Here is a 9015-nt window from a genome sequence, read left to right on the forward strand (position 1 = left end):
AGCAAACTTAATGATGCGGTTGTTGCTGTGTCTTGCTGTGCAGTCGTGAGTAAATAGGGAGTACAACCTTGGACTCAGACAGCAGCCTTGTGGGGTTCCAGTGCTCAGGGTGAGTGGTGTTGATGTTTTATTGCCTATCCGCACCACCTGTGGTCTCTCGATAAGAAAGTCCAGCAGCCAGTTGCAGACAGAGTTGCACAGACCTAATCCCCTGAGCTTTGTCACCAGTTGACTGGGTATGATGGAATTGAATGCTGAACTGTAGTCCACAAACAGCATTCTCACATACGAGTTCTTAGTGTCCAGGTGTTCCAAGGCTGTATGCAGAGCCAGGGAGACAGCATCATCCACTGATCTGTTGTTCTGGTAGGCGAACTGCAAGGGGTCCAGGGACTCTGTGATGGAGGAGTTGATGTGTGACAACACCAGCTTCTCCAGGCATTTCATCACCACAGATGTTAATGCTACTGGGCGGTAATCATTCAGGCATGTCACTTTTGCCTTTTTGGGGGTTGGAACAATAGTGGTTTTTTTGAAGCAGGTGGGGACCATGGACTGTGACAGGGAGGAGTTAAAGATGTCCGTAAGCACTGTGGTCAGCTGGGCTGCACATGTCCTTAGGACTCGAGGTGGTATCCCATCAGGCCCTGCAGCCTTACGGATTTTCACCCTGCTCAGAGTCTTCTGCACGTCCTGCTCTGAGAGTTTCAGAACAAACTCGCCCTGCACACTTGGGGTCTTCTCAGCATTGCCCGTGTTCAGAGCATCAAAGCGGGCATAGAAATGGTTCAGCTCGTCAGGCAGGGATGCGTTGTTCGTGTCAATCTCCTGGCTGCAGCCCTTGTAGCCTGAGATTGACTGTAATCCCTGCCACAGCCTCCGGGTGTCAGCGTACTGCGTTTCAAGCCGCACTCTGTAGCTCCGTTTGGCGCGTTTTATGGCTTCCTCTAATACGTACCGGGATTTCTTGTACAGCTCTTTGTCCCCCGATTTGAACGCGATGGATCTATCTTTTATTTTATTGCGAATGTCGTTGTTGAACCACGGTTTCTGATTGGGAAATGACCTAATTTTCATTTCTGGTACACAAATGTCGGTGCAGTATTTAATATAGCTGGTGACCGCGTCCGTATACTCATTTAAATCTGTGTCGGGAGCTCTGAATGCGTCCCAGTCTGTACTATCAAAGCAGTCTATTAACTTGCTTTCCGCCTCCTCAGACCAACAACGCACTGACCTGTTCGCGATGGGGGAGGTCTTCAGCTTCTGTTTGTACTCAGGAAGCAACAGGAGAGCGATGTGGTCCGACTTACCGAAACTCGGTTTGGGAAGCGCTTTGTATGCTCCTTTTATTGTTGTGTAGCAGTGATCCAAAATATTGTCTCCTCTTGTCGGTACTGTGACATGCTGAATGTATTTTTGCAGTACTTTCCTCAGAGTGCAGTGGTTGAAGTCGCCAACTACAATTGAGACGGCTTCTGGGTGGGAGTTTTCATGCTTGTTGATAATGTCGTGGAGTTCGCTATGTGCTGCTTCCACGCAGGCTTGAGGTTGAATGTAAACGGTTGTGATGATAGTGGCGGAAAACTCCCTCGGCAAATAAAAGGGTCGACATTTTATGGTCAGGTGTTCTAGATTCGGCGAGCAGGATTTAGAGATTACCTTCACGTCGGTGCACCACTTGCTGTTGACCAGGAAGCAGACGCCTCCTCCTTTGTGTTTGCCGGTTGCTTGGTGGTTTCTGTCCATGCGGTAAATGGTGAACCCCTTTGGCTGGATGGCGGTGTCCGGGACGCATGCATTCAGCCAGGTTTCAGTGAAGGCATAAACACAGCAGTCCCTCAGGTCCCTTTCCGCATTGATCCGACAATGTAGCTCATCTATCTTTTTGTCCAGTGACTGAACATTAGCTAACAAAATAGATGGAAGCGGTGGTCTGTGCGGACGCCTTCGTGGTCGCGCTAGTACGCCGCCTCGTCTCCCCTGGCGTCTGCCCACCTGTTGTTGTTGTTTGCCGCATCTTTGTCCGATCCAGCAGGTGGGGTCCGGTACGTGAAAAAAGTTGTTTGATGACATTAAGGAGTCTGTCCTCAGGTTTAAAAGCGTTTGTCTATCATAAGTAATGATAGACATTGAGCGTCCAACACAAAACAAGAGTATTAACGTATAAATAAACATTAAAACAGACACACAACGAGAGAGCTTTCTGTAAACCATCGCCATCTTTCCATCTTTTCTTATATCCTTGCTGATGAGAATGAGAAATGCTATTTTCAAGACATTAACACGAATATAATTTTTACATTAATTCCAAGGTACAAGAAAATGAATATCTTCAAAATATGCACTTTAATATACTTACTTAGTTTCTTTTTTGGAAATGGTCAGTGAACCAACCACTCCAGAGCTTGTCCTTCACCTTGAAATTATTTCCTGGAAATGCTGTAATCACAGAGGAGCTCTTCTCCCCTCAAAAATGTCCCTTTTTGTCACAGACAGAATTATGACAGACTGTTCGTTGATTATAAATGACTTTCTTACAGCCCTTACATTGTCTTTTCTCTTTGATTGATTTATCCATCTTCCGATTTGCCTCCTTATCCGGGAGGCAGGCTCAGTGTTTTTCACGAGCATCAATGCACAGTTTTTGTGCAGGTTCATCTGAAAAGAAAAGACATCTCATGTCTCCCTCTGTCATCTGTGAGCTTCAGCAGTTGTCTTTGTGATGACCTTGCCGTTGTAATCACACACCACCTCTCCCTTCTGGAAACACCTGGAAGTCACAAACTTCTTCCCCTTCACAGTGTAGTGTGCTCTCACGAGGCACCAGTTCTGTAGGTTTTGGGCATTTACGGGGACAATTATTAATTGTAGCCATAAATTACAAAGTTGATTCTTTTGATGGCTTTAGAATCCAACCATGCGATATAACTCAAACAACGCACACACACAGGTACTAATACACGAGGATACATTTATTAATACATAGAATATGCATGTAAACCTAACAGATCTTATCGAGAGGGTTATCAGAATACAAAAGGTATATATTCAGTCAGTTACGAAGAGTTACATATATCAAGAGGACATACGTTCAGTATATCATTCATTTAGACCGTTTCGTAAATGAACTTGGCTATAACTTCTACATTAGATACTCAAAACAAGTACATAACTCTTAGGAATTAAATTGATATCAACTGGTTGGGATAACAATTGAATTCTCAAGCAGCAATGCATTGAAGTTGAATACTCATCCAATCTCTGGGGATTCAGATCTCCTGCGGGTTCTCTGGCTCCGTGCCAGGCTGTGCTGTGCGGCTTGCGACGATGCAATGCTGATGCTCACTGACCGGCTAGTTAGTGTTGGCTTTAACTAGCAGAGTTTGTGCACAGGAGAAAAGATGAATGTGGGTCCCAGCAAGTCATGAAGCGCTAGTTCTGAATAGTGATTCAGCTGTCCACAGTTCCGACCTGTTCACGAGGCTTGCTGCTGATGCTAACCTCGGGTGGATCCTTTGGTTACTCTCTGTCAACCTCCGCTCTCGACTCTTAGAACAGAGGAAAGTTCTGGCACTTGGACACACTGGCCGTTCCGTGGTTGTCCAGGCTCAGGATGGTCAGGAGGCGCGCTGCGAGAATGTCCTGCCCTTGGGAGCCTTCTGCTCCTGGGCCGTCCTGCCCTGGAATTCTCCTTTAGAATTTTCCTTAGAAAAGTCTTTAGAATAGTCTTGGAGCTCTGTGTTGCCTGTTTTTACCTGGAGGAACTTCAGCTTATTCATTGGCTGAAAGTTCCATGGGCATCAGAATCCCACGTGGGTTACTCGGCCCTACCAGTCCCTGATTGGTTGATCAAGGTGAGATATGAGTCACTTACTCCTGACACTTAGGAATGTAGTCCAGATGTCCATCTGGCACTCCCTAGACAGATAGGCGCCAATGGATGACCATTGACCATGATAGCCAGGCTTAGCTAAGTGCATCCCCATTTGGGAGCTGTCCCTTATCAAAAGAAAACATCTTTAAATCAGCCTGCATGAATAGCTTCTCTGTGGCTGCACCACAGATTTGAAGAGAGAGATGGGGCCTCATTTGGGAAAGCACAGCAACACTTAATTCTGTCTTATTAATAAGCATTGCCGCTACATATCCCCCCTTTTTGAAGGTCACGAGGTCCTGAGGCGTTGTTGCCTTCAAAACAAAACAGAGTTAAGTGATGTCCCTTGTCATTAGAACATTAACCTTAAATGTCCACATTACTCCTCGAGAATTCATACCGGAACCAGCATTGGGAACAAACAGGATGAATAAAATCTGGAGTATGTATAAACACGGTAGGAGACATCATCTCAGTCTAGGCATTACACATCAGGAAGTTCACTGTCAATATCTGATACCTCTGTAGGCAGATATTTGGGAAGAAGTAACTTCCTTTCTTTTGACATGCTACCTTTGACTCATTCATGCTACCCGGAGTACATCTTGATGTAAGAGTACAGCATTCAGAGTACACTGTCAGTCATGACCCAGCTACCCGGCAGTAGTGTTACAATAACAACAGTTCCTGTTCCCAGCCCCCCTGATAAACCACGACACCTGTGTTGGGCACCTGCCAGGGTGGGTTGGAGGTTTGTTCCATTAAAGCAAACTAACTACCTGTACCTCTTCAGGGCGTAGTGTTTCTTGGATTTCTATCCAATTCAATAGTGTGGCACCTGAAGGCATCCACGACCTCCAGTTTGGTCTTATGTTGTCTGGTTCCAGACCATACAGTGTTAAGTTACCATGCTGTACTATGGCCTCCTTGGGAACTTGCAGGAGACTGTTGGTTAGGTAGCTGCATTGTGGTAGCTGTATCATGCCTGTCACAAGTCATAGTGACAGTTAAGTGTGGTGTGCTGACCAGCCATTTACTTCCCACCTGCTCTTCATGGGGTTCATTAACCTCCCTCTGTTCGTTAGTAGCTTTACACCCTTCATTGGTGAATCATTTAGACACAGCCAATGGATAGCTTTGGTAGCCATACCCATCTCAAGATTTGGAACCAAATTCAATCTTGGATTGCCTTCTGGGTGAGCTATGAGCGATGGGGTGGTTAATGTCACATACTCCTCTACTGAGAAGAGTGGAATCAAGTGGGTTGGGATTTGTGCCATGGCTAGACTGGCTACAGTGGCACTGAACTCCCTTAACAGGTCTTGTGTCAACATTCTGGCCTGTTGCACACAAGCATAAACCCACTGTATAACACCGGCAATCATGTCCACTGGTTGGGGGATAAGGTTTAACCCTGTTGCATAGGAAGTTGCCTGTAGGGTTTTCCCTAAGCTTTCCAACTTTTGCTGCTGTTGATACAGTCTGTCACTACCCTCTGGCATCTCTGACACCTGCCTTCTTGGGGCAGTCAGGGTGAGAGTGCCAGTAGCAAACAAACCTACCAAAAAGAGCAAACGCACAACAGTGGCAGCAGCGATCAGTCCTCCTAAAAGTATTTTAGGGTGGCTGATCTCAGTCATCTCCTTCTGAGTGACTGTCGCCTTTCTAAGCTGGCGCAGCATGTACATGGTGTCTTTCTCAGTATGCCATGTGGCATCTTGGGCACCAACATCCTGGAAATCTGGGGAGATCTGACGCAGCTGTTGATGCTCCTCCTCCATTTCCAGGGCATCTGCTTTTTCGATTTGTTCATGCCTGTGCTCTAGGAACCCTGCAGGGGGTGGTGCAGCGGTGGAGCATGCCTGACCCTCGGCTGAGTGATCATCTGGAGCACCTGAGTGATCTGGAATTGTTACCCCAGTCTCACTGTTCAGGTCTACCCTGCAAACTTCCTGATTGAGGAATCCCTCTATCGGCATGTTTACAATCGTTCGCTGGGCGTGGGTGTAGGGCACCTGCTCGCTCCCCCCTTCCCTCGCTAGGGGTTCAGGGAGCTGCCCCAGCAGTGGGATAGCTAGTTCACTGTCTTTGAACTCACTATCACCCACCAGGCCCATGTCAGTGCGGGCGGGGATTCTGACACCTCCCTTTGCCGTGTTCTGCACTAACAGGCGGGTGGCTTGACCATCCAGCTCCAGTCTGGCTGAACCACTGTTGGTCAGACTCAGACTGACAGACTGAGCTGGTGGCTGTAAGAAAACCGGCTCGGCTTTCATTCCCTGTCCCTTCCGGGGGAATGGGTATGTTGGAAACACTGCCGTTGAGGCAGGAACAATCAGGTCAGTCTCACTCACTATCTGGTAGTTGTGAGAAATAATGTTACCTGACTGCAGGTTCCCAGGGTCACAGCAGAGGGAATCGGCATCTGGGATCAGGTGTGTCCACAGCGCAGTAGTCTCAGCGTCCAGCTGGACCTCCTCTCTAACCTGTGAATGTTGCACCAGGGGCACCTGGCGGTGGCCCCGTGACAGCTGCTCAAGCAGATCCTCACTAATAGAGGACCTCTCAGGGCTAAGGGTGAGGGCTACATCACCAACCTGCTCTCCTGCCATCTGGATCCCTTCCACCACTGCAGGGTGGTGGTCCTGACCCCTCTTGGGTGCCAGGGTGCACAGGGAAAGCTCCTTTTCATCGCGAGGTGGGGAGATCTGCTCCTCTTTAGGGATGTAAAAGGGGTGTGCTTTACCTGGTGGATCAGGCGGCTGCTTGGAGCACCGCTTCTGTGGCATGGAGGCTGTTGTGACCTCAGCCGGGACATGACTTCCCTGTATATCCGAGGAACAAGAAAATATTTTTATTTCTTGTCCAGAGGGAACAGAAGGAATCTCCACATAGGCTTCTGTGTTCGTTGGGCACTGTGTGAGCACAGTCTGCCTCTTGGCCCCCCTTCCTTCTGTACAGAAGGCTTAGGAGCCTTGACCTGTTTCCACACCTTGCCTTTCTGGTGATCCACCAAAGGTTCCTCTCTGAGTCGCATGCCCTTTTCTTTTTCTTCCCGTTTGAGCTTGCTGTATGACATCAAACACCTTTCAACCTCAGTGTCAATCAATGTCTCACTGTGTAAGACATCTCCCATGGCAGCCTTGAGGTAAAAGCTTCCTGCTTTTCCTCTCTGTTTTACTGCCTGCTCTGTGACTTCAGGGGTGGAGTCAGCACTCGCTTGGGAGTGGCTGACCTCATCCAGGCAGGAACCCTTCCATTCAATCAGATAGACTGAGGGAGGGAGAGGGGGCAGGTCTCCGCCTCCTCCAGTGGAGAGTATCAGCTCATTCACGCTTCCGGCAGCCTTGGGGAGCGGTTGTCTCTGTCGTAATAAAACTTGTTCAAGCCTGGCTAGGCGGGCGGCTACTGAATCCTTTTGTTCAGCTTTATCTAGCCCTTTCTCTTCCCCGGTGTTCTCATGGAACTTAGGACGCTGGGTGTGGTCCTGTGTGCTTACTTTGGAACGGGGCTTAGCCAGCTCAGGAGCCTGTGCTCCTTCAAGCAGGGGGGAATTAACCCTGCTGGCTCTGACGGCGAACACAGTCGCTTTAACAGCTTTTTGCTCAGAGCGACTTTGGACATCATACTCCCAGGCTTTCTGCACGAATCTCTTAATATCAGTCATTTTCATGGTCTGTGCATCTGTATGCATTAAGATCATCTTTCTGACTGACGGGTGGAGATTCGCAATGAATAAACCCTTGAAATGTGTGTTCTCTTCACAACCCTCATCATTTCGCCCTGCAAAATAAGTTCATCTAAGTCTCTCGTAATATTCACGAGGGGACTCTGCTCTCTCGTGCTTAATGTTAAGGGCGGCGGCTATCGCGGCAGTCGGGTCAATAAACGCACTGTATTCTGATAAGTGCTTGACACAGCTCTTCGAAGTCATCACAGACTTTCTTCATCTGCCTAGCCATCCACTCATGTACAGCTCTGCTGCTAGTTTTCCTGACCAGAAACACTTTTTCCTGTTCTGTAGCGTTTGGCAGGTACTGCAGGGTATACCTGAGGTCTTGAATATAACTCTCGATATTATTCTCTGACACTGCAGGGTCAAATCTCTCCATGTCCTTCGCTAGCTCTCTCAGAGAATGGAGGTTTATTCTCCTAGCTTCTCCGCTGACGGAGATATGACGGAGATCGTGGTCAGACCTGTCGCTGCTAGAGAGAGTGCTTAATAGCGACTTGAATTCAGACCTTTTAGCAACCATCGTTAAACTTAAAGAGTATTACTTTTAAGTACGAAATCACAGTTCTACCACAGAAAACCACAAGATCAAGTATGCAATCAACCCAGTAGATCGCAAAAGATCACAAAACAATCAAGCACTGCTTAAAGAGCAAGGGGAAGTTTTTTCCTTTCGGCTTTCAGCACACTGTATAGTCGAGTATGAAACCCGCGGTGTTTTATATTGAATTATTCCGCTTGGTTGACTCATTTCAGTCTTACCATAGCCCGTCCAGGGACGCCAATAAATGTAGTGTGCTCTCTGAAGGCACCAGTTCTGTAGGGTTTGGGCATGTACGGGGACATTTATTAATTGTAGCCGTAAATCACAAAATGATTCTTTTGATGGCCTTAGAATCCAACCATGCGATATAACTCAAACAACGCACACACACACGGGTACTAATACACGAGGATACATTTATTAATACATAGAATATGCATATAAACCTAACAGATCTTATCGAGAGGGTTATCAGAATACAAAAGGTATATATACAATCAGTTACAAAGAGTTACATATATCAAGAGGACATACGTTCAGTATATCATTCATTTAGATCGTTTCATAAAGTGAACTTGGTTACAACTTCTACATTAGATACTGAAAACAAGTACATAACTCTTAGGAATTAAAATGATATCAACTGGTTGGGATAACAATTGAATTCTCAAGCTGTAATGCATTGAAGTTGAATACTCATCCAATCTCTGGGGATTCAGATCTCCTGCGGGCTCTCTGGCTCCGTGCCAGGCTGTGCTGTGCTGCAGATGATCACTGACCGGCTAGTTAGTGTTGGCTTTAACTAGCAAAGTTTGTGCACAGGAGAAAAGATGACTGTGGGTCCCAGCAAGTCAGGAAGAG

This window comes from Atractosteus spatula, chromosome 10 (genome assembly GCF_055471065.1).
Source record: "Atractosteus spatula isolate fAtrSpa1 chromosome 10, fAtrSpa1.hap1, whole genome shotgun sequence".
Classification (NCBI taxonomy): Eukaryota; Metazoa; Chordata; class Actinopteri; order Semionotiformes; family Lepisosteidae; genus Atractosteus; species Atractosteus spatula.